General features: G+C 48.3%; 1 protein-coding gene, 2 long non-coding RNA genes and 2 pseudogenes across 16 annotated transcripts in view; 4 read left to right on the forward strand and 1 right to left on the reverse strand.

Annotated features, from left to right (window-relative positions):
• LOC137633468 (uncharacterized) overlaps positions 1–15,814 on the reverse strand; it is a 429,224-nt gene that overhangs the window by 170,542 nt on the left and 242,868 nt on the right. The gene's annotated exons all lie outside the window — the stretch shown is intronic.
• Positions 1–15,814, forward strand: part of LOC137633471 (uncharacterized) — a 415,554-nt gene that overhangs the window by 170,429 nt on the left and 229,311 nt on the right. The gene's annotated exons all lie outside the window — the stretch shown is intronic.
• Positions 1–15,814, forward strand: part of LOC137633473 (uncharacterized) — a 246,637-nt gene that overhangs the window by 135,015 nt on the left and 95,808 nt on the right. The gene's annotated exons all lie outside the window — the stretch shown is intronic.
• Positions 1–15,814, forward strand: part of LOC137633481 (sorting nexin-2-like) — a 32,636-nt pseudogene that overhangs the window by 6,973 nt on the left and 9,849 nt on the right.
• Positions 7,412–7,531, forward strand: LOC137634073 (5S ribosomal RNA; annotated as a pseudogene).

Below are 15,814 nucleotides of genomic sequence, written 5' to 3' on the forward strand. Positions count from 1 at the left end.
AAGATCTCTCTACAGCTCTCCGAGACATCCTCCTCCAACCATTTCAGTGCCACCAACAATCTTCTTCCACCTATTCGCATATAGCAGAGGAGGTACTTCAAGCATCTCTACCTCCCCTGACAACGAATCCAGTGTCATTGAGCTCCCTTGCCATGGGATCGGCAAGGGGGCAAGCCCTTCGGGCAGAAGTCCAGACCCTGTTGAAGAAGGGTGCCCTCCAAGTGGTCCTCGACGAATCTCCAGGCTTCTTCGGTCGACTTTTTCTTGCAAAGAAGGCGTCTGGAGGCTGGAGACCAGTCATCGACCTCTCAGCTCTGAACAAGTTTGTCAAATAAACTCCGTTCAGCATGGAGACGGCGGACACGGTCTGACTAGCAGTGAGACCGCAAGACTTCATGTGTACACTGGATCTAAAGGACGCGTACTTCCAGATCCCAGTTTATCCGTCTTCAAGGAAGTACTTAAGATTCAGTCTAGACAACAAAGAGTACCAGTTCAAGGTGCTGTGCTTCGGTCTTTCCACAGCACCACAAGTCTTCACCAGAGTGTTCACCCTAATATCATCTTGAGCACACAGGATTGGCATCCGTCTCCTCCGTTATCTGGACGACTGGTTAATCCTAGCAGACTCGGTGTCATCCCTTCTTCAACACCGAGACAAACTTGTGAGACTTTGCCAAGATCTGGGGATCATGGTAAATTTCGAAAGGTCCTCATTGCTTCCCACTCAAAAACTGGTATACATAGGCATGATTATAGACACCACTCTCCACAAAGCCTTCCCATCAGATGACAGGATAGCAAGGCTGAGGAAGGTCGCAAGACCTTTTCTCAGACGAGAAGAACTTCCAGCCCAATTGTGGTTACATCTCCTCGGTCACCTTTCATCGCTGGCCCGTCTCGTTCCCAATGGTCGCCTCAGGATGAGTTCCCTCTAGTGGCGACTCAAGTCATGGTGGAATCAAGCGGACGACTCCCCGGACATCCAGATCCACATGGTGCATAGTAATAGTTATTGATGTATGGGAATCTAATCTATACTAATTCTCTTCTAATCTACTTATCTTAGAGATTAACAAATCTACTTTCAAAGCTTATAGCACAGATGAATCTGGTCAAGTATTGAAATGATAGAGTTCTTTATAGAAATTTAGTTTTTTTTTGAGTCTTTAAATTTGAATTACTAATAGTTATTTATGATTACATAAAGCAGCAGTTAAAAGTGATAATTGTCCATTTATTTCTTCATTTTTGTGGAATTCTTTTCTGGAAGAAGAATTGGAGTGTAACGAGAAGATTCAGTGATTTCTTGGGACTTCATTGTTAATTGGTTGAAAAGCGCTTGCACTGCGGTCGAATCATCCCGTCCGCTCCCGAAAAATCTGCTATTGGCACTACAAAAATAAAGGTCAGTGGTTAGGTTAAAGGAAATATATTTGTGTAATGTTAACTCGCCCTACGTTTATGTAGTTGCTGGTCGCATTTGTATGATATACCTTATACCATGTTTTTGAAAATTTTCATTTATTTTCATTAATGGAGTAAGGCATAAACATAAGAATTTTTTTTTTTTTTATTGTTATTGATTACATTATTGTAAGTACCATTATCAATGAGAAACTACAGATATTAAAACAGGTTGCTACAAGCCGAAGATTCCAGTATTGGAAGTAGCCTGGTATGTAAATAAAGCAGACAGAATTTTTAAGCCTAAACCCTTTAGATAATACCAGTGAGAATCTAGAAATATTTTTTTATATTGTTAAAGGTAGGTCAGTTTTTTTTCAGTCCAACTTTGGATAAAGAAAAAAAAGAATAAACTACAGGTATACTGTATAGAGTCTTATTTATATAGCATTTCCTTGAGCATGGAATCCTTCTTTTTCAGCTTGGAAGTGACAAGATTGCAGAGTCTGGTTCTCAAGACTTCATTGAAAAGCGAAGGGCATCGCTCGAGAGGTACATGAATCGGAATGCTTTGTGCCGATCCAGATTTCAGGGAATTCATAGAACTTGGTTAGTGATTCTTTTAAAGGTATAATATGATTTTTATGCTGCATTAATTTTAAATTGAAGTCCATCTTTTTGTTTTAGTTCATTTTATTAAACTCAAATTTTTTGAGTATTGGTCTTAGTATAACGTTAGTCAGAATGTACTGTCCATCTCTCTGGTTGTTACACTAGTAGCTCAGACATCATAATGCAAAAGCCATTATTTTCAAAGAACATTATCAAGATTCACTTTTGACAACCCACAAAAATAATTTGTTGCTTTCAGTATCACGGAAATACTCTACACTTGTGTGCTTCGAATGTTATCACTTGACATTGCGCAGTTTACATTTTGTTCCGTAACCGAAATACAAACCACGCTATTTACATTGGGTTTACCTTTTAGCGCAGTTGAAATGGCGAGCCATTAGAATTTAACGAGGGTGTATTACCCCCGCGCTAGTTAGCGGGGGGGGGGGGGTAGGGGAGTGGTAGCTAGCTACCCCTCCCCCCTTCACACACCGGGAAGCTCACTTTCACTTTTGGCTCGGACTGGGACAGACGTCTCTGTCTTTGTCCTCACTTGGCAGCCATTGTTTGTTTTGTCTTTACTTAATCACTTACTTTTCTTTTACTCAATATATATGTAAACAGTTTTTCATGTTTGTATATATATTTGAGTATAGAAATGAGTAAGTTTCCTTTTCAGAGTTGTGTGTAGTGTACGATATCTCCGTGGAGCCCTCGGCAGTTTAGGCCACCACGGTGTAATTTTATGGGTTGCGGTCGAGTTTGGCTTTGGTCTTTCTCTCTCTCTTTCTTGAGGTCGTTCACCCTTTTACTACGTTTACGACGCCCCTTGTAGCTTCCTTCCCGTGGGGGGGGGGGGGGGTTGCTACGCCGTACGTTTTGTCTCAATTAGTTTATGAATCTAATTGTATTTGTTAATTTTTCAGCTTTGTAGAACGATTCCTTTCGGGGTTTTCGTTCTTTCTTTAGTGTTCATTCTTTTTTAAATTACATAATTACATAGTTTCATAATTATAATGGTTATAATTCTGTTTTGGTTACAGCTCTCCTTCCGTGAGTGTAAGTGGTTGTGAGGGCATGTGCCTGTTGTGTAATTCTTGTTTTCCTTTCCCTGGGATTCCTCTTCGGAGTCTTCCCGGGGGAATGAATGTGTACTAATGATTTTTTTTTTTTTTTTTACAGTTACCGATCTAGTTCGGTTCTGTAATATGGCAACGGTGTGAGCTGTCTTGTTGAGGCCTGGGGATTCGGCTGTTGTTGCCTCCCCCCTTGTATTTTCGTCAGGGGCGTGTCTCCTTCTACTGGAAGTACTCCCGTGACGATTGAAAGCTCTCCAGTTCATTTTAGAACTCTCAGGAGGCTTGCCTCCTTGGGTGGGTAACTTTCCTTCTGAGGGAAGTTTTCCTGTCCAGGCTTGAGTTTTTCCCCTTTTGGGGGGTTTTTCTCTTGCCTTTTTTTGTGCGACTATGCTCTTGGTGCTGAGCGGTCGCACCTGCAGTTTCGCTCAAGGGGCTGGGCAACTGCAGGAGCCCCTCTTCGGAGGATTGCTCCTTTTAGGTCACTGGCTGACCAGTCTCTTCTACGAAGTGTTTCTCTTTCGTTCGCGAGAGAGTACACTCATAGAGACTCCTCTTCGGAGGATTCTTCTGCTGCTGTTGCTGTTGGCCTCCTTCGCCGTAAGGCTCACCGTCCGCCTCGTTGTAAGGGCCTCTCATCTCCCTATAAGGGTGCTAAGAGGTGCCTTTTTGAATCTCCGTATGCAGCCTACAACTCCTTCTTCTTGATCTTCCGCCCCTGGTGCAGATGGACAGCAGTCTGACCTCGTCTTCCGATGGGCAACGGTCTTCCCGATGGACAACGGTCTTCCCGACGGACAATGGTCTTCCGACGGACTCAGTCTCCCGGCGGACAGACAACGGTCTTCCGACGGACATCAGTCTCCCGACGGACAACAATCCCTTCGGGGCAAAGGGTTACCTCCCACGGGGGTTCTTCCCTTGCGTGTCAGGGTTCCCCTGCGCGCCCTTCTGCTCTCCTGCTCCTGCTCAGTGTTAGCGCACAGGCGCTCTCCTGCTCATCAGCGCTTTCCTGATCGCTAGCGATCTCCTGTTCACCAGCGCTCTCCTGTTCGCCAGCGCTCTCCTGTTCGCCAGCGCTCTCCTGTTCGCCAGCGCTCTCCTGTTCGCCAGCGCTCTCCTGTTCGTCAGCGCTCTCATGATGATCATCTCTGCTGTTTCTGTTGGTTCCTGTTACGCGCCCTGTGCGCCCACGTTCGCCCTCGCGATCTAGAACTTCGGTTCAGGTCTTGGTCAAGGACTCTTCTTCTACGCGCAGGCTTCCACGCGTTGCCTTCTGCTCGTCAGCGATCACCAGCTCGCCAGCGACCTTAGACGCGTCAACGTTCACCTGCTCGTCAGCAATCACCTACGCGTCAACGATCACCATCAATCTGCCATGCGTGTCAGTTCCCCTGACCACCATCAGTAGCGATCTAGCGCTCGCCTGCTGTGGACCACGATCTCCGGTAGCTGAGTCTTGCCGTAGATCTTCCTCCTGCTCGCCAGCGCTCACCTTTACTTCTGTCCTTCTGTGCGCCAGCGCACATCTGCGTGCCCTTCTTTGCCACGCACCAATGGGCGCCAACGGTTTTCTGACCGTCTAGGATCGCCTGATTAACAGCTTGCTTCAGCGCTCACCTTCCTGATGCACCTGCGCTCCTTCTGTTAGCGCGATGCGCGCTAACCATCACTGGTCTCACTCGCGTTGGCAATCGCCTACGCGCCTGCGCGATTCTTCACCTGAGCGCTAGCGTTTTGTTAACGCACCACCGCTCGCCAACGCTCCGTCGCTTGCCAACGCGCCTTCACTCTCCTACTGGCTATCGCTCGCCAGAACGCGCCATCGCCCGCCTACGCGTCATCGGTCTCCCGACCGCCTGTGCTCACCCGTGCGCCCACGTGCCTGCGCGGCCACACGCCGACGTGCCCGCGCGACCGCACGCCCACGTGCCTGCACGCCTACGCTCATGCGCGACCGCGCACATGTTCTCCAATGTTCGCCCGCGCGCGAACCAACGGTATTCCATCGCGCGGATGGACGGTGTTCCGTCGCGCAGACGGACGGTGTTCCGTCGCGCAGACGGACGGTGTTCCGTCGCGCAGACGGACGGTGTTCCGTCGCGCAGACGGACGGTGTTCCGTCGCGCAGACGGACGGTGTTCCGTCGCGCAGACGGACGGTGTTCCGTCGCGCAGACGGACGGTGTTCCGTCGCGCAGACGGACGGTGTTCCGTCGCGCAGACGGACGGTGTTCCGTCACGCAGACGGACGGTGTTCCGTCGCGCAGACGGACGGTGTTCCGTCGCGCGAACCGACGGTGTTCCGTCGCGCGAACCGACGGTGTTCCGTCGCGCGAACCGACGGGTTTCCGTCGCGCGAACCGACGGAGTTCCGTCGCGCGAACCGACGGAGTTCCGTCGCGCGAACCGACGGTGTTCCGTCGCGCGAACCGACGGTGTTCCGTCGCGCGAACCGACGGTGTTCCGTCGCGCGAACCGACGGTGTTCCGTCGCGCAAACCGACGGTGTTCCATTGCGCGAGCCTACGGTGTTTCTTCGCACGAACGTCGGCTTAATTCTTGCAGTATCCATTGCTCGCCTATGGGTTATCGCTCGCCGACCACCAGCTCTCGCCTTTCCTACCATGCTCGCCCTCCTTCTGCGCTCCTTCGCTCACCTTCGTTTGCGTTCCTGCGTGACCGCGCATGGGCACTTCCACGTTCGCCCACGCGCAAATCATTGATTTATCATCGCGCGAGCTCCAGGGCGATTGCAACCGCGATTCCCATTGGGGTTTTCGCAGCATGGCCAGCCTGGCGAGTCTTCTGGAGCGTATTTCCAGAACACTGCCTCACCCCGTAAACGCAGAGCATAGCACATGCAAGAATAAGAAGAATCTTCAGGGAGGTCTGAGCAACATTCTTCTTTCCAGAACCTGGGTTAGCCCTTCCCCATCATTTCCTGGAAGGATTTTTGGCGGGGGGCTTTCCGTTCGAGTTTTCTCCATCGGTCAAGGGGTGACTGTTTACCCCTTCCTCTTCTCCATCTCGTGAAAGGGGCTTACCAGGTCCTTTCCCTCCTCGGTTATGACCCGAGGTTTGGTTCAAGGAAGCTACAGGAAGGTCATGGGTACTTTCCTCCTCTCGGGCTCAAGCACCTTGGCGTTTCGTCGTCAAATATCGAACTTGCGGCAAGCTCGATGTTGAACCATCTGGACGCAATGACCGAGGGCTTCCTTTCGGGTGTCTCATCCGTGGATGTCGACAACCTCAGACACCCTTCCATCCTTGAGAAGAGTTTGTTTGTGCCCAAGGACAGAGACATAGACAGCGGCTGTGCGGAGGAAGTCGACTTCCGTTTTCACTCCTCCAAGGCGCTTTCTTCCAGACCCTGCAGGGCTCCAGCGCCTCTTTCTTTCAGCCACGTCGGCCTAAGTTATCGGACCGGCTACGACAACTGAGACAAGGTGTCCAATTGCAGTTCCCTCCTGTCAGGAACAGATGGCGCGGGAGGCTCTCCCGGGGGGGGCATAGTCCTAGAGGGAGCAGTAGAGTTCACGAACTCTAGGATTGGCACCTCCCCCTTCAGGTTTCACGCTGGGAGGATGCCTAAGGTTACTCATCCGGATGACAGTTTCCCGATGCCCATTCTTGCACGATCTCTGTGATCAGCCAAGGATATCGCGCCTGCCGTCTCTGTCAGCGAATTCAGTGTCTCTGAACCTTTATGCCATAGGGTCGGCAAGAGTTTGCCCGTTTGGGCAGAATGATCCATGCCTTAGGAGAAGGTCCTCCATAGGATCATCGACGGCTTCACCCTCGGCTTCTTCAGTCGATCCTTTCTTGTAGGAAGTATCTGAGACGGGAGTTCCGTAGTCGACCTCTCAGCCCTGATCAAGTTTGTCGAACAAACTTCGTCCCGCATGGAACAGCAGAATCGATCAGACTGGTAACGAGGCAACAGGACTCCTTAGGCCCTGGATGGGAAGGATGGGTATTTTCAGTTTCCATTCCATCCATCTTCCAGGAAGCTCGTGGAATTCAGCCTGGACTGAAGGTATTCCTGCTTAAGATGCAGTGTGGCGATCCCGCCGTGGCATCGCAGGTTTTTTTCCCCAGAGAACTCTCCCTGCTTTCCTCATGGCCGCTCAGGTGCAGGCTTCCGCCTCCTTCGCCTTTTGGAGGTCTGGTCAACTCCGGTAGGTCGGGTTCGACCTTCTTCAGCGCCGGGACAAGCCTCCGGATGCTTACCATGAGTGGGGGTTCATGGTATTTTGCTAGGAGCCTTCTCTTCTTCTGCCTCAACATCTGGAGTATCTAGCCCTGATATTGAGTCAACGGCCTTACCACGTTGGAAAACCCCGCTTCACGTCCGTCCAGCGAGGTTAAGCAACGTCGGTTCTGGTCAGTACTTGGATGGGTGACCACCTGGGGACGCCAGATTCTGTTGCCGCCTCCTCCGAGCCGTCCCTTCAGTTGACTGTGGCAAGGCTGAGGAGAGTCGTAGTACCTGTTCTCAGTCAAGCAGAGCTTTCAGCCCTACCTTGGAACGTTTCCTAGTTCTCTTTTCCTCATTGACCCGTCTATAGTTCCGAACGGTCGCCTCAGGATAAGTTCCATGTGGGGCGGTCCAAGTTCCGGTGGTTTCAAAGCAACGATTAACCGGACTTTCTGGCCCCTATGGGACCAGCGGAACGTTTAAACCTACAATGGGTGTTGACCTATGGAACCTCTTGATGGTAGTGGATATTCTCGTCCTTTCCCCACATTTTTTATGCTGTTCTCGGACTCATCAAAGAAAAGGGGGGGGACATGTTCCGGTCCAGGCCTATGGTCAGAACCTGAAGGATACCTCTCCATCATTCAGGCAGGCTTAGGGGCCGTAGTCTGGCCCCTCTACAGATCCTACAGCTCCTGCCGAGTCGCTCCATGCGCGTCGACTTTATGGTTCTGGCGTGTTCTAACCAGCAGGGGACGCATTTTCACACCTTCGCATCTTGCAGTAGAGATACCGAGATGATTTGAGATACTCTCAATACCACCATCGGCTCTCTCATTCCAGGCAGAGGAATGTTCTCTCCGACTATCCGAGCAGAGCCTTGTAGAGAGAGTGTACCTGGGGGTCTTTGGCCTTGAGTATCCAGCAAGTCCTGGTCTGGGGGACCTGATCGCGACAGCTTGGAACCTCAAGCTTCCGCTGTTCTTCCCCCCAGTCTCAGACCCCGAGACTCTGGCAAGATGCATTCCGGTGGTGGTGGGACAACATCGACGCCTGCGTCTTCCCTCCTTTGTTGTCTGTTGAGAATGGGTCTCAACAAGACCAGGTTGTCTGTCAACCTTTCAATGGCCCTGAGAGCTCCACTGGGACTATGCGCAGAACGGTTTCCGGACCCTCTGCTTCCCCTGACGGAACTCCCGGGAGAGCTTCTCCCACGGCACAGGCTACTCAAACAACCACACTGCAACATCTTTCACTGGCCGGGGCGTCGCTTCGGCTTCATGCCTGGAGACACTACGCCTCCTCCTCAAGAAGAGACAACCCGCTACAGTCGCGGGACGGAGGTCGCGTCATCTGCGATAGTCATCCGCAGGGGTCTTCCAGGCGAAGTGAAGAGTCTTCGGTGGTTGGTGTCGTGGGAGATATACCTCTTCCCTTGAGGCCTCTTCTCCAGCAATAACGATCTTATTGCGTTTCGGCGGGAGGAAACTCCTTTCCGCTCTCGGCAATGAAGCCTGTCGCTCAGCCTTTCCCTGACCTTCAGGCTTAAAGGAATAACTTTTTCCTTCCCGCTGGACCTTTCCTCGCTCATGCGAAGCTGGGAACATCCCTGCTCTAGTCGGAGTGAGACCTCCAACTTGGAGCATGGCTCGGACTTTCTAGTCCCTTAAGAGATCTTCTCAAGACCCTTTACGTCAGGCCTCTGATCGTATTCCGTCTTGGGTCTACTGCTCACTCTGGCCGCGGCCAGTGTGTAAGCAATCTTCTTGGTCTCGTACGACTCCGCCTTTTCTAAGGAATAGGGGAAGGCAACATTCAGGTTCGCTCCTGAGTTGTTGGCTAGACTCAGGATCTTGGGGTCCCGGCCCTTCGGTCAAATTCCTTCAAGATTTCGAGTCTCCATTCTGTATCTGATGTCCCAAAACCTTCTCCTTCTTGCCAGTAAAGGAATCGAGAGGTTAGCTTTGGGAACAGCTGCAGTTTGTCCTCAGTTGCAGCCGGTTTGGGAGCACAAGAAGGACACGGGGGAGAGTCACCAGTATACCTCTTCAGCTAGGACTCAAGGACATTCATCTCGACCTGTCTCCAGCCCCTCCCCCGTCACGTCGCCCTACAGCACGATGTCGGATACATCGCAACGTCCCTCGCTTTCGAGTAATACTACTCTGTGACGCAGGTGCTACCAGCTGAAGTGTGGAAGCGTCTTATGACCTTTGCAGCCCGCTTCCTGCAGGGCGTGACCCACAGGAGTTTCGATACGTTTTCTATCGCTCTGTGGTGGCTACACAACAGCTGGTCTAACCTCAGGCTTCTTTTTAGACAGGTAGCAGAAGGTTGAGGGCATTGTTATCAGGTTTTAGTCTGCATGAACGAAAGAAGTATGTCTGGCCCTTACTTCTTTCTTCATCATCCCCTCTACGGGGAAGTAGCATCCTGATCTCTGCATAGCTGACCTCGAACCTCTGCAGGTAAACCATGCTTCCTTGTGTTCCGAGTATTGAGTCAATACTGTCGCGTCCCCCATACCCTGACGAGGTGGTATTGGGAACGTCCTAACCCAGAGTTTCTTCTGGAACTCCAGGTCAACTGCCTAGCACGGGTCACACTTCTTCCTTCACACACAAGCTTATGTAGGCCACACGGTTCCTTGCGGAGCAAGGAACTTGTGAGGTGCAGGGACTCCTTTTCTCGAGTGCGACTCACTCGGATTCTGAGTCCCCGGGTAAAGCCAAAGCCAGTATGGTTGAGGACTTTCCCCCCTACCTAAGGGGTAAGTCACCCTATGTAAATAGCGTAGTTTGTATTTCGGTTACGGAACAAATGACAAATTCGAAGATAATTTTTATTTTTCCTAACCATACAAACCTTAGCTATTTACACATATTTGCCCGCCAGCCCTGTCCCCCAAGACAAGTCCTACCTCTAAGTGAAAGTGAGCTTCCCGGTGTGTGAGGGGGGGAGGGGTAGCTAATGGCTCGCCATTTCAGCTGCGCTAAAAGGTAAACCCAATGTAAATAGCTAAGGTTTGTATGGTTAGGAAAAATACAAATTATCTTCGAATTTGTCATTTTTATTACCCACAGTCTGAAAACCAAACTCAATGTCCATCAAAAATCCATAATTAGTATGAAGCTGTCATCTATATTCCTATATCCTAATATCAATGAATAGAAATTCTAAATGCTTCGTAATCAATGGGTTGCCAACCAATCAACGTATTATCCTTATTATCCTTACTCAGCAAATTTGAAACGAACAGATGGGTTACAAATAAAGGTGGAACAAAATTGCCAAATGGATTATCTCTTGAATCTTGTATGATTAAAAATTCCTAACTAATTCAGGATTGTGGTTTAGATGACCTTTTTATGTAAGTATCTAGTTCATGTAAATTGAAACCCTGTTTTCATTTATTACTTTCAGAAGTTGAGCTACCTAGAGCTTCCCAGACTTCAGCCCTCAGTAGTGCAGTTGTGCTGAGGCTTTTCAATTGTGTAGGTGAGACTGTCAATAAAATGACCTTCAAAATGGATGAGTCTGACCAGGTAAGAAAATTCCAAGATAGAGGTTTATGTAATGAATTAAGCGTTGGATGTATTTCATCTTGATGGCATTCTTTGCTTCAAATAGAGAACGTTATCTAACCAAACATTCAATCTTTTATCTCTCCCATTTTTATTAATACTGTACTATTGTACATGTTGATAATCAGCATTGATTTTATTTTTTATGTCATCTCTTCCCTTTACTGTTTATTATTATTGAGTAATTTATCAAGTATGTTAAGTCATAAAAATTTTTTTTAGACACTTTTAGGACTCGCCTTAAGAATTTGTTTATAAAAATATTATGACATTACTGTAACCCTTTAACAGTCCTAAGCTCATGATAATCTAAGCTATATGCTTCCATTTTAGACATAATCCACTCTGCTGACAAACCTCTTGAATCAAATACTGTTGAGTGTTGATGTTGTAGATTGCCGGACCCTTCAGGCCAGGCACGGGTGTGGAGTACAGTTTGATTGTTTAAGAAATTTAAATGACTGATAGCTGTGGAGTATTTTTCATGATTTAAGTGTACTTATTTTATAGTTTTTCGTTACTTACTAGAAGGCCAGGTCTTCAAAGCATCTAATAAATTGAAAGGCTACTGTAATGTAAAAATCAAAGGGCTATGTAGTAAAGTGTGTTGGAGATCCAGATGAAAAATAGCTGAAGAGGACTGGTGGAGAGTGGAAGATATGATCAAATGTATGGTGTGATTGAAAGGATTTCATCTTATGGTTATTTTGTTGTCTGCTGTTGCTGATTTTGTGTGATCATTGAAAATCCTTTTTTTAAATATTTAACTTAGCCAGTGAATATATAGCTGCAACTCTGTTGCTCGACAGACAAACTGTACAGAAAAAACTCGCCAGCGATCGCTACACAGGTTCCGGGTGTGCCCAACAGCGCCATCTGTCGGCCAGATACCAAGCTCTATGTAAACAAAGACTCAATTTTCTCTCTGTCGACTTGTCGACAAGACGTACTTTACTCGCTGTTGAAACCTGGAGTTTTTCCCATCATCTTTGGTGAAGTACTATATTCTGGTTTGAGCTTTCGCAGTGCAGGTGTTTTATCTTCATCTTAAATCTTGAACTCGTTTCGGATAGATTTAAATTTTGGTGGCAAAGAGAGTATGGACTTTCTTTGACTTTTAAATGGCCGACCCTTCCCTGAGACGGAAGTGCGTTTAGGCTTTTAGTAATTATCTTATCACGTTATAAATTAATTATAGATTTTCCTCTTAACTTTTTAAATGAAATATTTTATGAAAGAATTTCTTTGAATAGTCTTCGTACTGTTTTCAAAGATGAACTAACGTTTAGTTTTTTTATGCTACGCAGTTGTTGACGTTCAGGACGTTCAACATGCGCTCTATCGTTACGATAGAGAGAGAGTGTATCACGGTTTCACTTTGCAGAAAGAGTAAATCGATTCTGACGTTTTGTTCATTCTTTCTAAGCTTAAATGTTTTAAATTCTATTTTAAAGGAACTTTTTAATTGAAAAACCTTTCAGTTTTTTCCTTTGGTCAAATAACATGTTTTTTTGACGAAATGTAATTGGGCTCTTCTCTTAGGTGCAAAATCAAGAGAGAAACAGAGATAGAGACGGAGGGAGAGAGAGGAGAGAAAACGTTCCGTTCAAGCGGGTAACGTTGTTCTCGAGTTACTCTCGTCCCTAGTCTCTGTACGGGGAGAAAGGATAAAACGTTTTTAGTTTTTTATTCTCGTCCCCAGGCTATGTGCGGTGAGAGATTGAAAACGTAGTTTATATGATCTAGTGTTTAGTCTCTTCCCCAGCCACTGAATTTTTTATCTTAAAATATATTTTCTGTTTTTTTGCTGGTATTAATGAGCTTGCATTATACGACTGATTTCGCAATTACTACCTTTTGTTGAAGGGTAAAATTACGTGCTTCAGGTAGAAATCAGTAAAAGTTTTGATTTCAGTGAAATAAGTGCAAAACAGAAAATTGAAGTGATACAGTGATATTGCGCAAAGTGTTACAGTGTTGCGTCCGAGGGTTCGTCTGTTCGTGCCTGTCGTTCACCTAGTCCGGGACCTCTTGCAAGCTCCCAAACAGGGGAGAAGTAATGTCGAACGACTTATGGGTTCGAGAGGCCTTGATCAACGAACAGACGTTTCCCTCTATGGTATCGGGTGTATCTTACCAAGATCTCCCCTACCATAAGACGAGAGAGACATTTTTCTCCTTGTCATCCGAAGGCTTTTCGCATAAGAAACCTGTCACAAGGTTTCGAAGCCCTTAAGCGAAAGCCAGTCCTTTCTGGACAGGTCCAGCGTCCTGGTTACAGCCATTAGGACAGCTCTGACCCTATGCAGTCATCGGAAAACTGCTCGCCGCCTAACAAAAGCGTAACACAGACTCCGAGAGTCTTTTTTGTTGGCAAAGTGTTGCGGTCACAGACGTTACCCTCGTCTCTTACCACAACCATTTCCGTTGATCCTTAATGGGTTGTACGGCAAGACATGCAGAATATGCTTGCCTCCCTTATGGAAGACTATTCTGCCGATTAGTCCGTTGAGTCTAGCCGTTTATCTCATCGATATCCTGGCTTTCAGCCAACCTAACGTTCCTTTGTGCTTCCTGTTGACGTTGGCGTAGCTAAGTCACGTCAGTCAGGTTGTTTAGAACCACACTCGATGCGGTCTCGTGTGGATTTTCAGCCGCATTTGGACGTTAGGCCATTTGCTGATGATCCTGTTGACGTTCAAGACGATCGCTAACAATCGGAGTTGACTTGTTTTGACGCTGTGCGTCAACCTCCGCATTCTAGAGTTGTTTTGACTGCTCAGTCTAGGCAGTCAAAGCAGTCTCGAGTGGACGCTGTGCGTCCTCACGCACCTGTTGTGGTTGACAGTTCAGTTGTTGACAGTTCACAGACTGTCAGGCAGTTACATGACGTTGCGTCCTGGTCCACTACTAATGCACCAGTGAGTGTGGACTCTGCTTGTAAAGCATTGCCACCACGGTAGGTCTCTCCCTTGCTTGAGACTCAGCTTTTATCGGACAAGGTTCCTGTAGATGAGGAAGTTGCTGTTCCCCCTCCTACTGATATTCCCTTGAGGACTCTGTCAGATGGAGAGGAGCCTAAAGCTGCTTAGCCCTCTATGGACTTTAATTAAATCATGATGATTTTTTTTAAGGATCTTTGTCCGGATCTTTTTGTAACTGCTGCTCCTCGTTCGCCTAAACGTCAGAGCTTACACTAGGCCTAGCTACTTCGAAGCCGTTGTTTATAAGCTAGTGCTCTCTCGCTCTCCTAGGGAGCTTTACGTTTGCTAGGCGACTGGTTTATCACCAGGAGGAGTTTTAAGGATACAGCCTTTGCTTTCCCTTCTTTTAAACTGGCTTATAGAGCGAGAGTCTGATATGACACGAGAGAAGTTCTCGGCTTGGGAGTTCATGCCTCTGCCCAGATAGACTTCTCAAATCTCGTAGACTCTCCCTGGCGCCTGGCCAGGAGACGCTCCAAGTTTTTTACAGGTCAACTTCACAACTGTTTTCGAGCCTTTGAAGTTTTGCTGTACAATTATGTCATGCATAAACAAGGCTTTCAGGGATGGAAAGCGGTACCGCCTCAGTCGCTAACCCCGTCTGTTGCCGCACCTGCTCCCGTAGACCCTAAATGGGCTTTGCTGCAAGACATGCAGTCCAAGCTTGCGTCCTTGATAGAGGACTTTAATGCGGAGAAGGTTGCTGCCGAACCTTCTGGCCAACAACCTTCCAACCGGTCGGTTGTGCGTCCTGTTGACGCTGAGGTAACCTTCTCGCGTCTGCCAGTTGAGGTGGTTCCTCCACCGATGCGACCCAGTGTGGGTTGCCAGCCGCACGTTGATGTTAAGCGACGCTCGGAGGTGGTTGTTGACGTTCAGGACGTTCAACAACCAGCAGAGGTGACTTGTTTTGACGCAGTGCGTCAACCTCAGCAACCCGGTATGGTGTTGACTGCACAACCCAGACGGTCTAGACAGTCTCGGGTGGACGCTGTGCTTCCTCGCGCACCCATGGTTGTTGACAGTTCACAGACTGTGCAGCAGTTCCATGATGTTGCGTCCGGCTCCGTCACGCATGCACCAGTGCGACCGGACTCAGCGAGCCAGACGTTGCCCACTCCGTTGCCGTTTCCTCATCAGTTTTCGGATGAGGAACTATCTGATGAGGACGTTGCTGAACAACAAGACGATCAGCCCCCAGAATAGATCAAGCCCTGCTATCCATCCAGAAGATGCTGAAGAAGGAACGCTGCTCAGTCAGGCTGTGGATGAGTCTGGTAGGGACGCTGTCATCCGTGGAACATTTTGTGTCACTAGGAAGACTACACCTCCGTCCTCTTCAATACCATCTAACTTTTCACTGGAAAAAGGACAAGACGCTAGAAGCGGTCTCGATCCCGATTTCCGAAAAGATAAAGTCTTGTCTGACTTGGTGGAAGGACAATATCAACCTGAGAGAGGGTCTTCCCCTGTCTGTTCAGACTCCCAACCACGTTCTCTTCTCGGACGCATCGGACGTGGGCTGGGGCGCGACACTAGACGGTCGGGAATGCTCAGGACTGTGGAACTCGAGTCAGAGGAGCATGCATATCAACTGCAAGGAGCTGTTGGCAGTACATCTGGCCTTGAAAAGCTTCAAGTCTCTCCTTCGAGGCAAAGTGGTGGAAGTAAACTCAGACAACACCACGGCCTTGGCGTACATCTCCAAACAAGGAGGTACCCACTCACTGACGTTGTACGAGATCGCAAGGGACCTGCTCATCTGGTCAAAAGGTCAAGACATCTCCCTAGTAACGAGGTTCATCCTAGGCAACTTGAATGTCATAGCAGATTGTCTCAGTCGGAAAGGGCAAGTAATTCCAACAGAATGGACCCTCCACAAGGATGTGTGCAAGAGACTTTGGGCCACTTGGGGCCAACCAACCATAGATCTCTTTGCAACCTCGCTG

Source organism: Palaemon carinicauda, chromosome 43 (assembly GCF_036898095.1).
Source record: "Palaemon carinicauda isolate YSFRI2023 chromosome 43, ASM3689809v2, whole genome shotgun sequence".
Lineage (NCBI taxonomy): Eukaryota > Metazoa > Arthropoda > Malacostraca > Decapoda > Palaemonidae > Palaemon > Palaemon carinicauda.